This window comes from Phascolarctos cinereus, unplaced genomic scaffold (genome assembly GCF_003287225.1).
Source record: "Phascolarctos cinereus isolate Bilbo 61053 unplaced genomic scaffold, phaCin_HiC Scaffold_5;HRSCAF=322, whole genome shotgun sequence".
Classification (NCBI taxonomy): Eukaryota; Metazoa; Chordata; class Mammalia; order Diprotodontia; family Phascolarctidae; genus Phascolarctos; species Phascolarctos cinereus.
Window position 1 is genome coordinate 3,851,686 of NW_027555958.1, and position 23,762 is coordinate 3,875,447.

Below are 23,762 nucleotides of genomic sequence, written 5' to 3' on the forward strand. Positions count from 1 at the left end.
CTTGTGTTGGACCCTACAGGCCATAGGGAGCCAGGGGACCTGGTGGAAGGGGAACGTGGGCAGCTCTTTGGTCACGGATTCACATGGGGAGGCCTTGGGGCAGGGATGAGAAATTAGGACCGACTTTGGGGCTGTGTGGGTGTGGAAGGGCCAGAAGAAGCCCCAGAGCCTCCGGGTGCGATGGGCCGCCTCCCTAGAGAGGGCTGGCTTCCTCGCTCCGGTCCCATCATTTCCTCAGACATGGTTCATAGTTGAGTGCAGCATGTTCCTCTTAGTGTGTGTGTAGGCAGAGGTATCTGTGTTTGTGCCGGTCAGGCCTGGAGTTTTGCATGCGCTTGTATGCATTCCTACATGTAGAGGCAAGGAGGCCCACGGGGGGCACGGGAGCTCAGGATTTGGCACCTGAGGTCCTGAATCCAGTCCGGGGGCGGCTTCTTCCTTCTCTCTGTGGGCCTCACCCTGCCCATCTGTAAAAGGGGTGCGTTCGATGACCAGCTTTAACAGCGTGACTTGGGGACTGTCCTGCGTTGGTAGGGGATGAGCTGTACGGCGGGTGTTCTTCACCAGCCAGGACCAGTTCATGTGTGTCTAGTAGAGGGGGCGTGTTTACGAGGGCATGTTGGGGGCCCGTCTTTGTCTCGACGTAGGGTACCTTTTGTAAAATCTGCCTGTGTGTTCCAGCATCTGACCGAGGGGCCACCTTGAATTCCTCCTTGTCAGAGCTCCTGCTAGGTGTGGTAAGGTGGGAACACAGAGCCCCAGCCCGGACGTCAGGGAGCTTAAAGTCTGCTGGGAAGGAGGCTAGGCCTGGGCTCAAAGCCAGGCTGAAGGCACATGCTCTGCTCCCGCCTCAGAGCCTCTGGTGGGGAGCCCTCCTGCAGGAGCTGGACCTCGGTTTTCAGGGTGACCGAGAAGCTGCTGTTGCCCCTTTCTTGTCGTCGTCTTCCTTTGCTCTGAACGTTGACCTTGAGGCAGCCCCGGATGAATGGCGGCAGCTGGGAGCCCAGGTCATCCCTGGGTGCTTCTGTGCACCTCCCCACTTTGCTTCCTTTCTTCTTTCTGCCAAATCTGGAGGGGGAGGAAGGTGGGGCAGAGGGGGCGGGGAGGTTCCGGAAGCGAGAGCCCAGAGGCCCGAGCTTGTCCAGAGCTGTGGGCTGGAATACAGGGACTTGGCCATCCCAGCACTTTCCTGCAGTTGTTTGACTCCAGGGTGGCCCCCGCATGGCTGCACCATGTACCTGCCCTCCGTGATAGACTCCAAAAGTGAATCCGAAGCCAGCCTGTTGCTTGCAGCTGTTCCAGCTCCTTGGCAGCCCTCGGGGACTTCTCTGCAAAGCCCAGGGTGGGGTGACCTTTGGCCTTCTCACCTGCCGGGCCTCTGGGGCCCTCCCTGTGGCCTGGCTGGGAGACCCTGGCTCAGGAGCGTGGGCAGGCAGCCTTTCTGAGCTGGGAGGGGCTGCTTCTCTTCCAGATGAGAAAATGGAAGTGGGGAGGGGGCAAGGGAGAGGCTCTTGAGATGCCTGGGCTAGTCACTTGACTCCTCTGTTCCTCAGTCCCCTCAAGCACCTCCTGGTCCTCCTACCTCAGCCGAGCCTTCATCCCCTACTTTCCTGTGTCTCAGCCCAGCGTCGTCTGGCTTCCTGTTAGCCAGACTCAAAACCTGGGCCTTCCTGAGCCCTTCTGGGGGGGCAGAGCAGGGAGAGCCGCCACCCTGGGCCTCACCCGGTGGCCTGGCCTCGGTTTCCTTCCCTGTGAAATGACGGCTCTGAGGTCTCATCCAGTCTACATCCATATCTGCAGGCATCTCAGCTGCCTGCCCCAGGCTGGCGGAGGTTCTCGCCCCTTCAGTCCACATTTGCTCCCTTCTCTCGGCCACGTCCAGTCTCTCCCCCAGACTTCATGAGCTCTGTTTTTCCTTAGGAACGCCAGGCTCCCTGTAGAGGGGGCCATTCAGACTTGCGGCCTGTGTCCACACTCCTGAGCCTGGACTTGCTGTCCTGTCCTGGAGCTGGCTGGCGTGCCCCAAAGTCCTGAGGCTTCTCGCGCTCTGCCTCAGCCAAAGCCCACCCTGGCAGCCCCTTTCTTCAGGGCAGTGCCTGCGTGGTTGGTGGTGTGGTCCAGAAAGGCCTGCCCTGAGCTGCTGCTGGGCAGTCCTGAGGCCACGACAGAGGAGGACCTGTCTTCTTGGTCCAATGGAAAAGCACTTGTGCAGCTGCCCTTGGCGAGCCATTGGGAGAGCGGGAATGAAATGTCCCTTGACCTCCCCGCTCTTGTGGTTGTTTTACCGCTCCCCCACCCCTTTCCCGCCTGCTTGTCTTACTGGCTCTTGTCCCCATTTCCTTGTATTAAAGGCCCATCTTTGTAGCATCAGTAGTAATAACAGCCACAGCCGACATTTCTGAGGCCTCCCCTTCAGGATCCTTGGAGCAGTGCTCTTCAGGCCTGGGTGTGGCGGCCCAGGCCGGTAGAGGAGCCCCCCCCCCATAGAGCTCCCCCAGCCTTCACCCCCAGGCGCGGAGGAGGGCCATGTTGGAGCTCCTGCTTGGGCCAGCACAGCTTTCAGTTCTGGCCACTTTCCACTTTCTGGTTTGGGGTTTGGTTCCTAGCCGCTGATTTGCTCAAGCAGGAAGGAGGCTGCCATTGTCAGATTTGGGGGGGCAGTTCAGAGCCTTGCTTGTGGTCTGTGATCTGGCAAAGCCTGGCCTGGCCACAGGCCTGCCCTTGTTCAGCTTGGACGGGATGCAGGTGCAGGCTGGTTGGCCATGATCATGCCCAGCCATTGGAAGAAACTGCTGCTCTCTGCGTGTGTGTGCGTGTGTGTGCATGTGTGGCCAGGGCCCCCTCTCTGATGAGCTGGGGAGGCCCCGCTTCTCATCTCTGCCTCTAACACCCCAGGGTCCCTTCCTGCCAGGCAGGGCATCTCTGGTGTTTCAGCTCTTGTTGGAGCCCGGTGTGTGTTTGGGGGGGTATTTTATTTTATATTTTACGTTACGTTATTCATTCGTTTATTTATTTTTCCCAAGCCCTGTGAGACAGGGAGGATGAGAATGACTGAACTCTCATTGTACTGAGGAGCACTAGGGGCTTTACAGATTGTGAAGCAGCATGCACACACGTGCACGCACACATGCGTGTTTCACATGCATTAGCTATCATTCAGACAGAGGGCGGCTCCTCTTTGGCCTGGGAAGACGGCTGAGACCCCAAGAGGAGGACGGAGCAGACCACTTCTGGCCTCCAGAGGCTGGCTGTTCCCTGTCTCTGGCATGTTTGGGCTTCCTCTTCCCCTTCTCTTTGTTCTCCCTCCCCACCATCCAACAAAGCGTGTAAAAGGGACTAGCGTCCCCGTGGGCACTGCCCGCTGACTGCTGGAAACAGCAGCTTCCAGGGCCTCCGTCTCTTGCCTCCCTGCCTTTGCCCAGGCTGTACCCCATGCCAGTTATACACTTTCTCCTCAAAGACTCTTTTGTTCGGAGCTCAGCTCAAGTGCTCAACTGCCCTGCCCCCACCCAATACTTTGCACCTACTTTGTATGTCTTTTTGTTTTTCATTTTCTGTGTCTTTTGTCTTTGTCTTTTATTCTCCCCCTTCAGTAGAATTGAGTCTTGAGGGCAGGGACTGACTGTAGCTGATCCCAGGGTCTGGCACCTGTCCCCCTCCCTCCTCTGCCCTGTGACTCAATGTCTCATTCCTTCACTGACAGTTCATGCATCTCCTCTGCAGCTATACCGCCTTCACTTAATGCTAGGCAGACAGGACAGGTGGCTCGCACCCAGATTGGGCAGGCAGCATCCCTGAAAGCCAAAAGGAGCCGAGTCTGGGTGATGCACCCCTCCCCTTTACCGGTAGCCAGCTGTGGCAGGCATTGCTTAATTTCTCCAGGTGTCTGTCTCCTCCTGTTTAAAACCAGGTGGTGGGGGCAGGTGAACCATGTTCCTGCCCCAACATGCTCTGATCCTATTGGGCAATAGCACTCAGGGTTTGCCTCTAGGAAGGCCCCGGAAGCTGCTGCTTCCAGGAGTCAGTGGGCAGTGCCCCCTGGGAATGCCAGTCCCTTTGACTTGCTTCCTTGGGTGGTGGGGAGGGAGCTGCCTGCCGCTGGGCTCCAGAGACCAAGTCAAATCTTCTCAAAGAGGATTTAGTGCCTTTAAAAATCCCAGCATTTGGGGGGCAGAGCCAGGATGGCGGAGTAAAAGCAGTGACTTGCTGGAGCTCTCCTCCAAACCCCTCCAAATACCTATTAAAAATGGCTCTAAACAAATTCTAGAACAGCAGAACCCACAGAAAGACAGAGTGAAACAAATTTCCAGCCTAAGACAACCTGGATGGTGGATCGGAAAGGTATGTCGCACTGGGCAGGGAGAGGAATGCAGTGCGGCATGGGCGCCGGGCCTCAGGGAACTTGAAGCAGGCCTCAGAGGACTGAATCGCAGGCAGCTGTGACGGTTTCCAGACTTCTCAACCCACGAACGCCAAAGACAGCTTAGACGGTCAGTAGGAAAAGTCTGTGACTGCAGTGAGAGAGAAGCGTGGGGTCCCAGCCCCAGTCCCCAGTGTAGCCCCAGGGCGGTGGCTGCTTTCTGAGCTTCCGGCCCACGGACTGGGGGAGAATCGAGTAGCTGATCAGAGGGGGATTGCAGGGATCTCTCTGCTGGTGCTGGATTCCCTTGCTTTGCCCATGCTTGGATCTGGGTTATAGTTCTGGGGGGCGGTCCTGGGGTGAGATTGGGTGCTGGCGTGGTGGAGCTTGTAGTGGTGGTAGAGAGCAAATCCTCCTCACGATTCCAAGACAGAAGAGAGTGCTTGTGGTCACTCATAGACCAGAGCACAGACCAGGAAAGGAGTAAACACTTCGCCCTCAAACGTAGCGCCTTAGAAGAACTGAAAATTTACGGGTCCCTAGAAGTGTCTCTGAAAACAGCTGCACAAAACCCCCGAAGCTTGGGACAGTACATTCTCCACACTAGAAGCAAACCCTTACCTTAACAAAGAGTTTGTAATGCAAGTAATTGGCTGGGATCATGAGCAAGCGGTGCAAAAAGTCAGACCGTAGAATCTTACTTTGGTGACAAGGAAGATCAAAACATACAACAAAAAGAAGACAATGAAGTCAAAGCTCCTACATCCAAAGCCTCCAAGAAAAACATGAATTGGTCCTAGGCCCTAGAAGAGCTCAAAAAGAATTTTGAGAAGCAAGTAAGAGAAGTAGAGAGTGATGCAAGAAAATCATGAAAAACAAGGCAACAGCTTGCTAAAGGAGACCCAAGACGATACTGAAGAAAATAATACCTTAAAAAATAGCCTAACCCAAATGGCGAAAGAGGTCCAAAAAGCCAATGAGGAGAAGAATGCCTTAAAAAGCAGAACTGGCCACATGGAAAAGGAAGTCCAAAAGCTTATTGAAGAAAATACTTCCTTAAAAATTAGAATGGAGCAATTGAAAGCTAGTGACTTTATGAGAAGTCTAGACACTGTAAAACAAATCCAAAAGAATGAGAAAATAGAAAACAATGTGAAATATCTCATAGGAAAAACAACTGACCTGGAAAACAGATCCAGGAGAGAGAATTTAAAAATTATTGTACTATCTGAAAGCCATGAACAAAAAAGGACTGAGACATCATCTTTCAAGAAATTTTCAAGGAAAACTGCTCTGATATTTTAGAACCAGAGGGCAAAGCAGAAATTGAAAGAATCCACCAATCACCTCCTGAAAGAGATCCCCAAAGGAAAGCTCCTAGGAATATTGTAGCCAAATTCCAGAGTTCCCAGGTCAAGAGGAAAATATTGCAAGCAGCCAGAAAGAAACAATTTAATCAGGATAACACAAGATTTAGAAGTTTCTACATTAAGGGACCGCAGGGCTTGGAGTATAATATTCTGGAGCCAAGGAGCTAGGATTACAACCAAGAATCACCTACCCAGCAAAACTGAGCATAATCCATCAGGGGAAAAATGGACATTCAGTGAAATAGAGAACTTTCAAGCATTCTTGCTGAAAAGACCAGAGCTGAATAGAAAATTTGACTTTTGGATGCAAGACTCAAGAGAAACATGAAGAGGTAAACAGGAAAGAGAAATCATAAGAGACTTGTTAAGGTTGAACTGTTTACATTCCTGCATGGAAAGATGATATTTATAACTCCTGAGATCTTTGTCAGTATTAGGGTAGTTGGAGGGAAAAAATTCTATGTATGTAGATAGATAGATAGAGGGCACAGCGTGAGTTGAAGATGAAGGGGTGATATCTAGAGAATAAAATTAAGGAGTGGGAGAAGATTATGCAGAGAGAAGGAGAAAAGGAGAGGTAGAATGGAGTAAATTATCTCACATTAAAACAGGTAAGAAAAGGCTTTTACAGTGGAGGGGAAACAGGGCAAAAGTGAGAGGAAATGAGTGAACCTCATTCTCATGGGATTTGGTTTAAGGAGGGAATAGCATACACACTCAGTGGGTTATGGAAATCTCTCTTACCCTACAGGAAAATGGGGGGTGGTGGAGAAGGGGACAAGAAAGCAGGGAGGTGATAGAGGGGAGGACAGACTGGGAGAGGTGGTAATCAGAAGCGAACACTTCTGAGGAGGGACAGGGTCAAAAGAGAGAATAGAGTAAATAGGGGGTGGGATAGGGTGAAGGGCAATAGAGTTAGTTTTTTACAGCATGACTACTATGGAAGTGTTTTGCATGACTACACACGTACAACCTGTATTCAGTTGCTTGCCTTCTCAATGAGGGTGGGATGGGAAGGGAGAAGGGAGAAAATTTGGAGCCCAAAATTTTAAAAATTGTTTTCATCTACAACTGGGAAATAAGATATAGAGGCAGTGGGGTGTAGAAATCTATCCTGCCCTACAGGAAAATGGAAGGGGGAGGAAATGAGAAAAGGGGGGTAGGTGACAGAGGGAAGGGCAGATTAGGGGAAGGGGTATTCAGAATGCATGCCATCTTGGGGTGGGGGAGGGGCGAGAGGGGAGAAAATTTGGAACTCAAAATCTTGTAGAAGTGAATGCTGAAAACTAAAAATAAATAAATTTAAAAAAAAGAAAGAAACATCCTAGCATTTGACCCTCATCTTGCCGGCTCCTTCAGTAAATGTCACCAGGATAGCCTTTAGAATTGGCATGTCTGAGCTCCGTGTGTGCAGCCCACACTTTGGGGAAAATAAACAGAAAACCAGCTGGAAGGGTGAGGAAGCCGGCAGCGGCAGGCGGCAGGCTCTCTGTTGGGTGTTTGGGGACGCGCTTTATGAGAGGCCTTTCATCTGGGCCTCTCTCAAGGACTCAGCCCCATCTGCCTGGTACCATTGACAAGGCACCAGAGATGGAGGGCTGCAGGGGGCCTGCAGGCTGTCCGGTCCATCTCCTTCCTTGTCAGAGGAGCTGAAGAAGCTGAAACCCCGAGGAGCCTGGTGACTTTGTACAGAGATCAGACCCGGGGCCACTAGTGGCTGTGTCACAGAAACAGAGGCCAGGTGACCGCTTGTTCTAGAAGGATTCCTGTTTGGGGGGGGGCTGGACTCCATGCCCAGGGAGCTTCACTTCAACTGTTGTCGTGGCTTATGGCTCCAGCAGATGCTTCCAAGGATAGTCGGGACCAAAGGAAGAGGGTTATCCCACAGTGGAGTCTGGTCCACATTCTAAAAAGGAGACCTTTGACAGTTGAGGGGGAGGGACTCACGTGGGGGGATGAACCCCAACAAATTGTCACAGGAGACTTTTCATTGGGAGTTGCAATGAACCAGAGCCCAGGCCTAGGGCCGGAAGGGCCTTCGGCTGTTGAGGCCCACTCCCTGATGTCTCAAGCAGAGACCTGAGCCCAGCAAGGTTCCTGATGTTTCTTTTAGTTCAGGTAATGAAGGGTTTTCATTTTTTTGTTTCTTTTACTTCATCATTGTGGCCTTCTTCATCACCATGTTTTGGTGTTTTGTTTTATACTAAATTATTTTCTATGGCATAGAGGCAGATGGATGGAGGGATAGATGGATGGATGTATGGAGGGAGGGAGGGAGGGATGTATGGAGGGAGGGAATAGATGGATGGATGGGTGGGTGGATGGATGGACAGATGGATGGATAAATGGAGATATACTCCACAGCCTGGGAAGCAAGGGTCCAGGTAAGACCATGCTCACTCTTGACTGACCTAGGACTGGGCAGTTGGAAAAGAGGAGGCAGGCAAGATTGGGGTGGGAGGTGGGATTGAGGAGTTGGGCAGAGCTGAGCTCAGAGGGAGTTTCTGGGACCAGTAGTGCTGGGTGGGGAAGGTCAGCTCTGCTCTGCCCTTCCCCACTGGCAAAAGGCCAGAGACAGCACTGCAGGTAGCATGGGCTTTGGTCATGGTTATGGAAAGGACTGTTCTGTTCCCAACTCTTCCAGCCAGAGGAGCCTTGCGTCCATGAATTGCTGAGATGCGCTTGCCCGCAGCCTTTTCTTTCCCAGGATAACCCAGGAGCTCCAGGCCCTCCCACGCCCTGAACCCTCACACGCTCTCTGCGGCACCTCCTGCCTTTGGGGTCACTCTTGTGGTCGGGATCTTTCCTGCTGGCCTCTGCTGGCCTCTGGGTCAGGTAGAATCAGGAATCCCAACGTGAGATCTCGCTCTTCACCTTCTCCCAGATGGCTTTGTGCTTGCTTTCTTCATGGTTTGTGGTTGCTGAGCTGTGGACCTGGTGTCCCAATGAGAGGATGCTCCTCGATTCTTTGGTGGCATGCGCCCCCCTAGGTTTGGGGGGGGGCAAGAGAGATTCTGACGGCCTTAGAGAACGGGCTCAGGCTTCTGTAACATAGCTGACTGAGGGAGGAGCCTGACAGAAGTCATCTGGAGGCTGCCGCCTCCACCTTACATGGTTGCTTTTCATCTCTTTGAACCTCAGTCTCCTCCTCTACCAAATGGGGAGAGTTAACAGACATTCGAGGCTCCTGTATGAGCGTATCTGCTGGAAAACGTGTGTGTCGCTTGCTCCATCATCATCATCTTTGCAGACAGGCCCACTTCCCCACTCCCTGCCCTCCCAAGACTCCTTCCTGCTTTGGCCAGAGGATTTGAGGGGGAATTATAAAATAGCTTCTTTTCCCCCTACAGGTCTGATGTTATGACCCAGGGTTGCGTTTCTGTTCCAATCAGATTCACAGTCATGGCAGACACAGATAGGACTAGCTATGTGTGTCCCAAAGAAAGATGGTCACCACTGTCTGACACCATCTCCCAGCTTGAGGGAGCCCAGGGAGTCTCCAGTGCCCCTCAGGCAGGTTCGGATGGGTAGAGAGGGACCTTATGAAGGCCCCCACTGGGCCAGGCTTTGGACCCAAAGACTGTTAAAAGACCCCTCAGTAACTTGGTAACCACTCAGATCTAAAATGAACTCCCCTGGACATGAAACAGATCCTTGACCGTTTCGGGGTTTGGAGGAGTCCTTTTCTGAGGTGATTGGTGGATGGCCCAAGGTCTTCTAGAAAAGCCGCCCCAGTGGGAACAATAGGAAAGCCATATCTATTTGGGATTTTTTTTTAAGAATAGATTTTAATTGCTATCTTGTTTTTAGTCCCCTAGATTGCCCCCTTCATTTTTTCCCTTCCCAGAGAACCAACCATTCTTTAGAACAGAAACTTTTTTTTATGTTTAATTGGTTTATTGTCAAACATTTTCTTTTTTTATATATAAATTTATTTATTTTTAGTTTTCAACATTTACTTCCACAAGATTTTGAGTTTCAAATTTTCACCCCATCTCACCCCTCCCCCCACCCCAAGATGGCATGCATTCTGAATATCCCTTCTTCTAGTCTGCCCTCTCTTCTGTCTCTCCCTCCACTTCTCTTATCCCCTTCCCCTTCTATTCCCTGTAGGGCAGAATAGACTTCTGTACCCCATTTCCTGTATTTCTTATTTCCCAGTTCCATGTGAAAACTTTTTTTTTAAACACGTGTTTTTAAAACTTTAGGTTCCAAATTTTCTCCTTCCTCCCTCCCCACCCACCCTCATTAAAAAGGCAAGCAACTCAATATAGGTTATACATGTGCAGTCATGTCCACAGTAGACATGTTGTGAAAAACTAACTCTATTTCCCTTAATCCTGTCCTGCCCCCTCCCATTTATTCTATTCTTTCTTTTGATCCTGTCCCTCTTCAGAAGTACTTCCTTCTGATTAGCCCTTTCCCAATCTGCCCTCTTCTCTATCATTCCCCTGCTCTCTTGTCCTCTTCCTCCTCTATTTTCCTGTAGGGTAAGACAGATTTCCATACCCACTTGAGTGTGTGTGTTATTCCCTCCTTAAGCCAAATCCTATGAGAATAAGATTCACTCATTCAGAACAAAGACTTTTTAAAAAAAGATTTAAAAAAGATCCCACTAAAACCAATCACTGTATTGAAAAAAATCAGACTTTCTGTTTATTCTTTCTCACTTATGGGCCCTGCAGGGGGCGGGGGGGGGCGGCTGTGCTCTTTTTCTCTTAATGTGCAGGCTAAAGAAGTGGGCTCAGATAGAATGAGCCCCCAAGGCCTGCACTTGGCCAGCTTTGCCACCTCGCAGTGGGCATGCCAATGCATACTACACCAGGTTATTTTCAGAAAAGAACTATGGAAACTCTGAAGCTGTCTAAGTGATGATGACAGTAATCATGGGGGACCAATTGGTGACCCTCGGACATTGTCCAAAGGAAGGCTGTGGCCTCCTCCTCTCTTCTGAAGTCTGACCGAGGTGACTTCGTAAGACCCTTCCTTCATGCCCTTGTGGTCCGTGCTCGCTGTCTTTAGTAACACACTGGGTACAGTAAACCCTCTCCCTATGCGCTGGGGGCAGGGGGGAGTGGGCTCCTCTGTGCCTGTGCTTGCAGGAGGAAGGTGGTACAGAAAAAAAGTGGTTTCCCTTGGGTCTCCTGCTTCCTGAACGCCCAGCTTCCAGCTGACAGGCCAGGCAGGCAGGAGGCGGGCAGGGAGGGAGGGAGGAGGTGGGCAGGGGGGCCAATGGCAGTCTGCAGCTAGCCTTCTATTTATAGCATGAGCCGGTTCAAGGTGCATGCTGCCGCCGCCCCACCAACCGCCAACAGCGCGATTTGTTTTCATGGGAATTGATCTCTCTCTCCAGCAGAGGATTATCAGAACAGTTGCTCCGGCTTCACTCGGGCTCCCTCCTCTCCTTCTCTCCCTCCTGTGATCAAAATGGGTTTGCCGCTCTAGCAGCTGCCGATGGAGGGAGGGCAGAGGGCTGGCAGCTGGCAGTCCTTGAGCATGGGACCGAGGTAAGGGCGGACATGGGGAGTGCCTCAGGAGAGCTGCTCAGCTCAGCTCCGGGCTGGGCCTGGTCACTGGCCCCATTTTGTTGGCAGGGGAGACAAAGTGAGGGTAAGAATCTGGGGGGTGGGGGCCCTCCGCTGGGCCCGAGCCCCTGCCCGCTGTCATTGATTCTGAGTGTGGCCGGAGGGGCTCCTGCGGCAGAGCTCCTGACACTTGTCATTCATGGTGAGGTCCGCCTCAGAGTGGGAGTCCCGCCTTCCGGTCTGGGCATGTCCCACAGGGGCCCTTGTGGCCGCCCCGGGGCCACCTGCTTCACCCCCTCCTCCTTGGCCTTGTCCCAGCTTCATTCGGGCTCATTGGAGGGAGTGGAAGAAGCAGCCTTAGCCATTGGGATTCCTTGCCCAGGGCTGCTGCTACTTTGGTTTTCCCAAGAATTAACAGTCAGTTTTCAGAGGAGGATTTGGAATCTTTACTAGAAATTATGTTGTGAGGCTTTTTGGGGGGTGGGGGTGGGGGGCGGGGAAGGTGCTGACCCATGGTTTTATCTGCTTGGGGAAGTTGGTTGTACTTTGTCCGGAGGCGGCTGGGCACCTGGTCTGGAACTTCTCAGAGTCTCCAGAGGTAGTGTGGGGTGATGGGCTGTCGGCTGTGCTTCGCTCTCCCGGCCGGTGTGTCTAGGTCCAGGACCCGGCCCTCAGGCCCCTAGAAGGATACGGGACTGACTCGCCTGATTGCTTGCTGGCCTTGCCGGGTGAGAGCCATCAGGGCCCAGACAGGTGGCCGTGTCTGGAATGCTGTCCCAAGCAGGGTCAGGTTGTGGGCACTGGGGGTGTGTGGCACTGGGCCCGGTCGCCAGGGCACGTCTTCCGAATGGGGGGGCTGCATGCAGGGCTCTCCGGGTTCCCCCTGGTTCTGAATCCTGGGCTCTCAGAGGCAGAATCGGGAAGCTTTCCCATCAGTGCTGCCCAGAAGCTTGGGCGTTTTCCAGGCTGCGTTGAATGGACCTTGTGTTCGAGGGATGATGGAGCCTCGAGGCTCCCTGACGGGACGGTGGCCGGCGATTGGCCAGCCTGACTCAGGCTTTTCTTCTCATGTGGCTGTATACATGAACTTGGAAACGGGGACCTGGGGGTTCAGCTCTTCCTGTGGCACCTCTGCCTGCAAGAGCTCGGTGCTGGTGCTGTGTGGAGTGGTGGGGTGGCAGGCTGCAGGAGCAGGTAAACGGGGAACAAAGCTAACGTTTCTAGGCACGTCTCGGCAGCTCGTGAAGACAGCCACTGATGCTGAGAAATAGCCTTCTCTGCATGAATGAGCCCAGAGATTTCTAGTCTAGGAAGTGCCAGGGGACACCTTAAGGAGGTACGCGTGCGTGCATGTTTGTGTGTCATGTGGACCTGCACACACATGCATGTGCAATGCATGCAGGGGTGTATACCTATGTGTACCTCTGCATGTGTGCTCATGTATACACATGCGTGTGTGCCTCTGGTTTATGCACATGTGCGGTACATGTGTGGACGTGTACATGTGCATGCATCTGTGTGCATACATGCAGGTGTGTCTGTGCGTGTGCATAGGGGAGCATTCTGGCAGAAGAGACCCACTCTTTTCTACTCTGGAGAAATGAGCTGGACTCTGGGAGGTGTTTGGCCCTGTGTCTGCTGTGAGTCATTTGTACCACAAACATAGATGAAAGCTGGAAGTCAAGGAAGGGTCCTGCCCTCGAGGGGCTTACATTCTGTTAAGGGCATAGCCCACCAGGGAGGTGGGCTGGGGTCCCCTGCCAAAGGTACTGCTGGAGCTGAGCTTTGGAGGAAGTGTCTAGGAAGGTGAAGGTGAGGATGGAAATCAGCCCTTGCAAAAGCATAGCAGTGGGAAAATGGAATGTGGTGTATGGGGAGCACCGTGTGCAGGCTGGTTTGTCTGCAGTGTGGACTAAGGATTGAAGCAGAGGACTGGGCAGCAGGGATGGACAGGTGGTCTGGACCTGGACTGGAAAGGGCCGTAACTGCTCAGCAGCAGACGGTGGCTTCTAGAGATTTCCCACTCAGAAAGAAGCTGTCTGTGTGTGTCCTGGGCCCCTGGGGCGTGTGGAAGGAAGGAAGGTGAAATCCGGTCATTGGTCCAGGAGGGCAGCCTCATGGCTGTCCTGCTGCTCCCAGTTCTGCTCTCTCTCTGTCCTGTCGGACCTCTGGCCTCTGTTCCCTTCCCCCATGCTCAGATTCCAGCTTCTGTCCCCCTCCCCATTTGGAGAAGACACGCTCGGCCCCCCAGCTGTCGAGGCCTGCTCCTGCTGGCTTGTCCACAGCCCCCGCACTCGGTCACTGGGCCAGTAAAGCAAGAAGTGAGCTCTTGTGTGGAGCGCCCAGCTGGCTGCCCTCCACTCTTGGCAGAGATGGGCCTCCCGGCCAGTCAGAACCCGCCAGTGAGGACACTAGGGCTACACAGAGCAGCCGACCTGTTCGTCTTCTTTGTCTGAGTAGGGCAGGGTGGGTTCTTCCTGGGCCACTCGACTTGGGTGCTGACCTTGCTGCTTCTGCTGCTTTTTTGAGAAACTTGCATATGCCACTTCAGTTTGAGGGCCATTCTAGGGCTGCTCCCACCCCTTCTCCCCGCTCCTGCCCTCCCTCCTGATTGTGACAAAGAGGGGACAGACAGTGGGGGCTGTGGGAAGAAAGCTGGGTTTGGAAAATGAGAGGTTTGGAATAAAAGCCAGTGAGACCACTCCTGCTCTGTGGTGGTAATCCTAGGCAGAGCCTTGAGGGACCCCCTACCACGGCCTGTGCTTTTGTCCAGAGCCAGCCAAGCGGCCACCGGCCCTCTCCTTGCAGGCCCCACCTGGGGCATCCCCTCCTCCGTAGCTGAAATCTTCTCACTGGGTGAGACCCCCGGCCCCCTTCTACCTAATCCTGGCTTGGTAAGTGGCTGGGCCGGCCCTGGGGGGGCTGCACGGGGGTAAGGACAGCCAAGGTGGCTTCTCACCCGAGTACGAGGTCAGGGCAGAACACCAGCACCTGGCTCCCAGCTGCCCCACAGGCCTGCTTCCCCCCCCTTGCCCAACAGTCACATCCCAGGTGTTCTGGGCAAAGGGCAGGGTGCCGTCCTGATGGTGCTTCCTGTCTGATGCTTTTATCTTATCTGTGCCTTTGCTAGGGCTTTTGGGAGCTCTGTTTAATCTCATGCAGATAGCTAAGGGCACCCCAGTGGAGTCAGGAAAACCCAAGTTCAAATCCAGCCTTGGATACTGCTCCCTGCCTCAGTTTCCTCATCTGTAAAATGGGGGTAATAATAGCACCGACCTCCCAGGGGTATGGTGAGGATCGAATGAGGTAATAATTGTGAAGCGCGTAGTACAGAGCCTGGCGCATAGTAGCTGCTCCCCAGAAGCTGACGTTAGTGTGAGATTGGGGGGAGTGGGCATAGGAGTGACCAGAGTTATCCAGGAGCCAGGGACGGGAGGAGTAAGGGTGTGAGTTGAGGGCCTCACACTGAGGCTGATGGGAATTAGGGTTTCTGTGGTGGGTCAGGCCTTCAGTTTCTTTGGTGTCAAGAACTGCTCGTGAGCAAACTCTTTCTGGCCAGTGCAGCCGAGCCCCTGCTCAGCAGCCGATGGCCTTAGAGCTTCCTGAAACATTGAGTGACTTGCCTGCCTGGAGTCAAACAACCAGGATGGGTCAGTGGCAGCCCTGGAGCCCAGGTCCTGCTGACTCCCAGTCTGCTCCTCTTCTCCACACCCACTGCCTACCTATATCGTCATAGGACTGTCCAGGAAAAGCTCAGGGTCTCAGCGGCCCCAGGTTCCTTTGCCTCGTGGCCAGTGCACGGGGGATGCACCTTGTTTGATCCTCGCAGCCATCCTGGGAGGTAGGGGCGATGATTATGCCCATTTTACGGGGAGGAAGCTGAGGCTGAGACAGAGCGAGGGCCTTGCCCCAGGTCTCACAGCCTCTGTGTGTGGCAGGGTTGGAGGTTTCACTGATCTTTGACATGTCTGCCTGGGGCGTGTTCCTCAGGGTTCTCCATCCACCATGTCTGCGTGTGTGTTTCTGTGTTGTTTCCCTTGTTTGAGTGTTTGCTCCTTGGAGGCAGGAGCCATTTCAGATCTTGGCCGCTCTTTGTATCCCCAGAAATCTCCACTCGTGCTTGGCTTACAGTGAGCAGCCAGTAAATTGATTTATTCTGTTTCATGGGCCCAGGAAGTCTCAGAGCTAGAAGGACCCTCAGAGGGTACTGAGGCCAATCCCACCATTTTACAGAGGAGGAAACTGAGGCCAAAGGGATGTGCTGAAAGGCCGGGATTTGACTTGGGGTTCCCTGTCTCCATTTTCCTTTTACTTCTTCCTCGCCTGTCCTCCCTAGGCATCAGTCCTTCTGTCCTTCACCCATGTGTCTCAGGCAGAGATGGGGGCCCCCGTCCTGGGGTGGAGGGGATGCCTCAGCTCTGTTTCCAGCTCTTAAGTCTGGTTTGTGGGTCAGCCCTGCTCCGCTGGGCTCAGACTTCTGATGTCCACCTCCATGAGCTGACGATGAAGGAAGGAAGCAGAGAGGAGGCTCGGGGATGGCTGTGCCGAAGGGCGCCCGCTTCTGTGTTGGCAGGAGCCTGGGGAGACGCAGGCTGGTTAGCCAGGCAGATGGCGTGTGTCTGCTGGGAGTTGGGGTGCTGCTGGTCCCTGAACTCTGGGTCATCCAAAGACAGCGGGGCTCACTGTTCTTCTAGAAGGCCCCCGCAGGTACCCACCTGCTGACTGTGAGCCACCAGAATGTTGGGGGGGCCTCCCCAGGAAAGAGCCTCTTCCGTAGCCTGCTATGATGTTGGCGGTTGGAATGGTCTGATCAAGCTTTAATTGATTTTATGGAAATTAATTCCTAGATGGGCTGGCTAACTGAAAGGAATTTGTGCATAAATTGTTTTTGTTAATTAGCTCAATTCTATGAATAGCCCACTGATCTCAAAGAGTCCGAGGGCCCAGATGGTACCTAGAAGAAGCTTCCTAGGCCCGGCCCCTCCTTATAAAGTTAGGAAACGGGCCAGGCATGCGGGAGAGCATTGGCCATGAAACCCTGGACAGGGAGGCCCAGGCTGGGATTTCAGTGGCGAGGTCTGCACGTCAAAGAGCACGTCCTTTTACATCGACTGACGTCCCGTATTTTGTCTTTGCATCGCCTTTCTTTCCATGGCTCTTGGTTAAAACACAACCAAGTACTGAAAGCCGTCCCTCATACTGAGGAAGAAGGAAAGTCAGTGCCGCCAAACTAACCATTCCTGAGTCTCGCAGCCCCCGTGGGCCTCCACTCTGCTTTCTCATTTCAGCCTTATCCTTATGAACTTTGCTTGGGTTGGAAGCAGGAACGTTGCAGGGGACTCTTTGGATGATTCCGACTTGTCATGATTAAAAACAATTGTTGCCGCGGCCTTGGGACAGTGACCAGAGAGCACTTCCCGGCCTTGGTGACCCCGGCCATGTCTCTGCGGCCCGTGAAGATGAAGAGTAGCTTCTGGTCTGATGTGGTTGGAAGGGTCCGCAGACCCCTGGTGGCTGCATCCTGCTGCAGCCGGCGAGGCTGCAGGCTGTGCAGTTCTGCCGGCCCCAGGACTAGCCTGCTCCCTCTCCTCATTCCACTACCTCTTAGGACTCCGAGCTCCCTTCTTGGACACTCCCTTCCAGAAGGCTTGCCCCTCCCCCCATGACTTTGGTTTTACTTCTCCACGGGCCTCTTGTTTTCCTCCTAGAGCGTAAGCTCCTTGATGGCAGGGACTCTGTGCCCTCAGTCCCGGCACACAGTTGGTTCTTAATAAATGTTGATTGGACTGAATCAAAGTGCTTCTTATGCTTTAGGCTCACGCTTTCCCTTTGCCAGCATGGCCCCAAGTCAGGGGGCTGTGTTACTTCTCAAAGTGCTCCCTATTGCTTGGGGAGGCCTGGAGGTGGCAGAGGGAGAGGGGGAGGAGGCCTGCTCGGGCTGCCTGAAAAAGCGGGGGTGAGCCCTTTGGGGCTCGTTATAAGAGAGACAACCAGCATCCCTTCACTTCGTCTGTGCAGGAGTGGACTGGGGCCCTGGGGAATCAGTCTCCTTCCACCGCCAGATGACCACTAGCCCACCTCCTTGTGGGACGGCCTTCTTGTAGAGGTGCACGGTGAACTTTATCTTTGTCCACATTGGGCCCCAAGGCCCTGGCAGCCCAGGAACCTCTGAGTTGGGCTTTAAACCACCCTCGATCCGTTCTGGCTGGGGAGCTGGCTTGGCCATGGGGCAGGGGGAGAGTCTGGTTTCTCAGATTCAAATCCTGATGCTGATGCTTCCTGGCTCTGGGATCTTTAGAAAGTCACCAAGTGACTCAGTTTCCTCATCTGTCAGATGGCCAGTCAGAATGTCCATCTTGCAGTGTTATTTGGAGGCTCAAAGGAAATAGTGGCTGTGAAACACTCAGCACCCTTGGCAGTATCTCGGAGGGCATTTCCAGTGTTAGGAAGGAGGACTTTGGGCTGTTTTCTGAACGGACTTGAGCGCTGCTGCTCCTGAAGATGGCCTTCCCCCCACTACCTCTAGCTCTCGAACCGATCCCCCCACTTCTATCAGTCATAAAAATGACTTCCCTTTTTGTGAAGGCAGCCTTAGAGAAGTCAAAGCTAGCAGTGCCAGAGGGAGCGCATCCAGCCTCAGTTTACCTTTCTCAGTGCCCCCTCCCCTCCAGACCTTTCACTGTTGTACACGGGTCCAGAGAAGGGGTTTGTGTGTAAGAATGCAGTGGCTGCCAGCCGCTGGCCCTGGCATGGCGAATGCACTGGCCAGAGTCTTTTGGGGATGAGGCAGTGTGGACAGAGCATGTGACACTGGAGTCTGTGACCAGGGCAGACTAGCTCCCCTCGCGGGGCCTCAGTTTCCTCATCTGTCAAATGAGGAGGCTGGGCCACGTGGTCTTTGAGGCCTCATCCTGCTTGGAGTGAATGAGGCCACAGACCAGTCCATGCCATTAATGAGGTGCCCCTAGACCAGAGTGTGTGGGGGGGTGCAGCCAGTGAGGGCACTTACCCTCCTCCCTGAAGTTCCCCCAACAGGCTGGAATGTCAAGGGATGAGTTGTTTCCCTGCTTGGCACCCCAGAACCTCTTTGCATTTTCTCACTGGATTGTGATTCGGAATATCTGTGAGGCGCCATGGTGAGCCTCCTCCCAGGCTGACCTGTTTTAGCAGTGAATTTGGAGTCTAGGAACGAGGGTTCAGATCCTGCCTCAGCCACCCAGTGTCGCAGTGGATCGGGTCTTGGACTTGGGAAATTTGGGTTGGAACTCTGCCTCAGACACTAGCTATGTAACTCGGAGCAAGCCACATAAAACTCTCTCTCCCAGCCTCAGTTTCCCTCCCCATAAAATGAAGGCAGTAAGTGCCCCCACCTCACAGCGCTACTTTGAGATGCAAATGAGAGGACACACAGTGCTACTGAAGGGCTCTTCTTGTTGGCTGTGTGGACCTTGGTGAAGAATCTAGGCCTGTGGGCCTCAGTTTCCTCATTTGTGGAATGAAGGTGTTGGCCTTCATGGCCTAGAAGGTCTCTTCTAGTTCTGAGTCTATAAGTACCTTGGCCAGAGCCAGTAGGACAAGGCAACTCTCAGAGATCTGCTCGTGGGGAGCACTGAGCCTACATGGCTGGGTGATTCTGTGGTCCTGGGGGCCCATTGTCTTCATATTCTCCCATTTAACTTCCAGTACAACCAGCATTTATGAGCTACCTACTGTGTACCAGGCATGGTGCACACACAGCCCAAACACAGAACAGTCTGTGCCCAAGGCTTCATTCCTTGAGCTTTTGGAGAGTGGACCTCAGTAGGCCATTTGTGCCAGTCAGCCCCAGCACAGTGCCCTGTGGGCACGCAGTCGGGATCCAGGTACACGGTCAGGGCCCAGGCACACGGTCAGGGCTCCAGGCACGTGGTCAGGGCCCAGGCACGTGGTCAGGGCCCAGGCACGCGGTCAGGGCTCCAGGCACGCGGTCAGGGCTCCAGGCAGCTTCTTATTGGCTGAGGAAGGAAGCCCCTTTAGGCTTCCCACAAGTACAGTCTGTGTGGGAGGTGATGGCGATTGGCAGGAGAGTGTCTGTCCCCAGGATCTCAGGCTGCCCCCCAGATCAGAGGGGCAGGGAGCCAGCAGTGGGTAGGGCAGCAGTGATGGAGGGAGGGAAGGGGGGATGGTGCCGCTGAGGGCTGGAGCTCCCCTTTCCCAGAGCCAGGTGCAGGCCTAGATGAGGGATGAGGCTGAGCCTAGCAGCCTTGGGCATCTTGCTTCTAATGTTTTCGCTGAGCGGTTCAAGTGTGCCGTGGTGGTTATAGTCATCTGCTGTAACCGGACACCCCCACGTATACCTGGCGTCTAATTGGAGGAATGCACCAGGCCTCAGTAGGGCTTCCGAAAGAAACTAAGGTCTCATTAGGTTTGCTTCCAAAAATCTCCTTGTATCCCACTTAGGGCTGAGCCCACGGCTTCCCCAAGGAGCTCTCAAATTGAGGGTTGAGATGAGGTCATCCCTGGATGGCACTTTGACCCCTCCCCATTCCACTGATGGTGTGGAAGCCATGCTTCCCTGCCCCTCTTCCCCCATGTTCAAGAAGGAGCTCATGGTTTTAGAGCCAGTGACCACGAAAAGTTGAGTGACTTGCCTTAGGCTGAGAGGCAGTGAGAACATGTCACAGAGCACAGAGTCCTGGGCCTGGAATTAGGAAGACCTGGGTTCAAATCCTGCCTCAGACGTTTGCTGTGTGACCTTGGACAAACTATTTCACCTCTCTCTGCCTCAGTTTTCTCATCTGTAAAATTGGGATCAGGCTAATAACACCTGTTTCCCAGGTTGTTGTAAGACTCCAACAGGACAATGTTTGTAAAGTATCTTGCAAATTATTACTGTGACTATTCTACAGGTAATAGGAGACAGAGAATATTATGAGGTTCTAGCTTTAGAGCTGGAAGGAACCTCAAGGCTGTTGAGCCCAGCCTTTCATTTTACAGATGAGGAACCTAAGGCACACGTGACTGGCTTTTGGTTGCCCAGAGAGTGGATGTCTGAGGCAAGATTCGAATCCAGGTTTCCCTCCCACCAAGGCCAGTAAGTATGTTAGCTCTCTCATGCCAGATTGCTTCTCATAAACTCTTTCTCTTAGAGATGCGGAAACTGCAGGTTGCCTCAGTCTTGGACAGTCAAGACAGCCTGGTGCCTGAGCCGGAGTTCGGGATCATGGGGTGGAGGCCAGAGAGGGCTGGAGAGGTCACCCAGGGCCAACTGCTCCTCTCAGCAAGGAGTGAGCCGAGGCAGGACCCAGAGCTCGAGGGGCAGCACTGGCCGGGCAGCACAGGACTGGTTTTGCCACCAGCAGTGTGGTGTGCGTGACATCCCCCTGGGATACAGACACGATGCTGGCTTCATGTCTTTTATGTTTAATTTTTGTCCCTGTATCCTTAGTGCCTGGAACAGGCCTAGCATATGCAATAGGTGCCTAATGAAGGCCTCTTGAGTTGAATAATTTGGCCTTGGGCTTAAGGAGAACAGTGCTGAGTATCTGGGCCTCCCTGGGCACCTCTGCTGAAAATTCAGTTGAGTACTGTTTCCCAGATGTGGGGGGACAATGAGCAAAATTCTGGTCAGTTGGGTGGCTGTGGGATGGGGGTGGGGGCTTCATGTTTGCTCTCCACGACACCAGCAGAAGTGGTGCTTGGGATGGGCTGAGGAGCCCAGGTCACAGCCGGCCATCTGATCTAAGGCAGCCTAAGGACCTAGTGATGGGAGAACATGGGGAGAGATGGAAGGATTGAGGGAGGGATGGATGGAGGGAGAGAAGGATGCAAGAATGTAGAGAGGGAAGGATGGAGGGAGGGAGGGACAGAGAGAGGGATAGAAGGATGGAGGGAGTGAGGGACAGGGTGGAGGGAGGGACAGAGAGAGGGATGGAAGGAGGGAAGGAGGGAGGGACGGAGGGAGGGACAGGGTGGAGGGAGGGACGGATGGGGCCATGCAGGGTGTCAGGGCCCCGCCAGGGCCGCCGGGCCGGGCTGCCTTTTCCGAGTGAGTCAGCGGTTTGTCCCGCTACCGTGTTCCCGTCGGCTTTGCTCTGCCAGTCATGAATCACTCGTTTGCCTCCTGATTTGCGTCAATCAAACCACATGTGAAGGAGGGCAGTGGGGACCGGGGCTTTGCTTCTCCTCGGCTCTTTGTGTGCCTGGTGGCCCCTCTGGCCACTGAGCTTGGCGCGATGGGCATCTTTTTTCCTGGTTTCCTGTGTTTAATCTGTGGCGAGCAGCTCATGTTTGGAGCGGTGCTGATGTGTGGGGTGGAGAGGACGCTGGCCGCGCTCAGCTTCTCTTCCACGGGATCCTCCAAGGCCGGGTCCTCCAAGGCGGTGCCGTTCCGCAGAGCTTTCCTTGTTGAGCTCACTAATTAACAAGTTATGCCTGCTGGGGAGGGGGAGCTCTGCAGAGGAGAATAAACACAAATTACCTTCTTCCCCCCATTTAGAAGCCCTCCAGCAAGCTTGGGCTTCCCACGGCGGATCTCTGAGAAGGCGCCCCGGCCTGGCTAAGTCTGCACCGGTCTTTGTGGGCCTGCGATCAGGGCAGGGAATTGCCAGTGCGCCTCGTGAACTCTCACTTCCCGTTTGTTCTCTTTTCAGAGAAACCTTTCCACACTGAGCTTGGGTAGGGCAGAGTCAAAAAAGAAGGCCGGCCCGTGGGCTGACTGAGGAGCTGCTCCGCCCACCCCGTGGAAGGAGTTCGCTTGGAGGTCGCCTTTCCAAGGCTGCCTTCTAGATAACCAGGGTCCCAGTAATGACGAGGACGGGACAGTTGGCTTGATGGTCCATGTTCCCGGATGCTTTCTTTTTAAATTTGCAGCGTTAAAGATAAGTAGTGATGAGCAGGGTGGGTGAATGATCAGGAAGCTTGAGTTAATTTAATTTAAGCCCCTTTGGCACGTGGAGAGTCGGTGGAGGGATGCAAGTTCTTAACCAAAAGGCCCCTTTCCACCTCTTGGGTTTCATGCCTCCCTGCTGGAAATATCCCCTGATGGGGGCCGCGTGGAGAGAGGCTTCCCCAGCGCCACTGTCAGTAATACTGTGTAATAAGGACAATAACCACAGCAGCAATATTAAGAGCCCCTGGGGGGAGATGCTGTTATTTACCCCATTTTCCAGATGAGGACACTGAGGTATAGTGATTGTGACTTGTCCAGGTCACACAGTTAATTAATGCCTGAGGCAGGATTTGAACCCAGGATTTCCTGACTCCCAGTCCATCACTCTATCCACTGCACCCCTGGGGAATTTGAGAGTCTCAGGTAAAAGGAAGACCTTCCATCCAGCCCCACTACTGGGGCTCCTGGTCTGCCCTTGGAGAAAGAATGAGGGGGACCCTGGGCCTGGGTGAGCTCTGCCCTGCAGTGAGTAACCTAGGGGCACCTGCTGGCTGCCTCAGGCCCCTTGGATGTGGGAGAACTTGGGAGTGGTCTTGAGAAGAGGGGAGGCACCATGGGTGACACCCTTGGTGGGCAGTGGCCCTGGGCTCTACCAGAGATGGTAAATGAGGCACTGTGGGGCCAGGTTTGGAGCCAGGACAGAAGAATCTTGGGATTTAGGGACTGTGGTCCTTGGGAAGGCCCTTCCTTTTCCCAGTCCTTGGTTTCCTCCTGTGCAAAATGTGGGCCTTGGACTCTGGGACCTTTCCAGCCTGCAGCGTTAGGAGCTGGCCAGGGGTGCAGTGGAAGATGCTTGGTTTGGAGTCAGGGGAGCTGGGTCCACATCCCCCCTCTGACACCTGCTGGGGGATTGGATCACCCCCAGTGGCAGCCTCCCTCTCTGAGATTAAAGTGGCCACTGTCAGGGAAGGGCTGGTCACCTCTGGCTGATGCCTTGGGCTCAGATGCCAAGAGGGAAGTGCATTGTCTGAGCAGGGAGGAGGAAGGAAGGAAGAGAAGAACAGGGGTCTCCAGCCTGACCCCATAGGAAGAGGGGGCTCTGCTTCCCAGCCCTCTACCTCTAGCAGTGTGTGCATGTGTGTGTGTGTGATGAATATGTGCACACGTATGTGCAGGTACATGCGCATGCACACTGTGAGTGTGTGTGCACGCATGTCCAAGGGGCCTGAGTGTGTGTGTGCATGTGTGTGCACACGCACATACATGTATATCTTACCTGCCAATATTCTCTTTATTAGGGCAAGAGTGTGTTAGAGGGCTCCATGGCCCCCAGGGCAGATCCCTGTGCGGTACAGCTTGGGGACCCTTCCCCCAGTTATGATGAATCCCTGTCTTTATTCTAATGGAACCTGGTAGAGAAGGAGAAGGAAGGGCCGCTGGACTTGGAAGGGGCAGCTGAGGTCACGATTGCCTGCTGGTGGCCTCTCAGGTTGTCTTGAGGTGACTTGGACCCATATTTAGGGCTGTGTGTTAGGAGGAGTTTCTATGCCAGGCAGTTAATGAGAAGGTGGTCTGGGGGCTCCTCACAGGCCCCGAATGACAGTATTGTATCTTCTTTTCCTGATCATTACTGTGGA

At 53.8% G+C, this 23,762-nt stretch overlaps 1 protein-coding gene across 3 annotated transcripts in view; it reads left to right on the forward strand.

Moving 5' to 3' along the window:
• HDAC4 (histone deacetylase 4) overlaps positions 1-23,762 on the forward strand; it is a 290,128-nt gene that overhangs the window by 85,573 nt on the left and 180,793 nt on the right. Inside the window, exon 1 of one of the 3 annotated variants that reach the window (XM_078154604.1) lies at positions 11,051-11,237. The exons of the other annotated variants lie outside the window; for them this stretch is intronic. The gene's annotated coding sequence lies outside the window, so the exon portion shown is untranslated. Of the gene's footprint in view, positions 1-11,050; positions 11,238-23,762 lie in introns of those variants that run through there. 3 annotated transcript variants of the gene reach the window in all.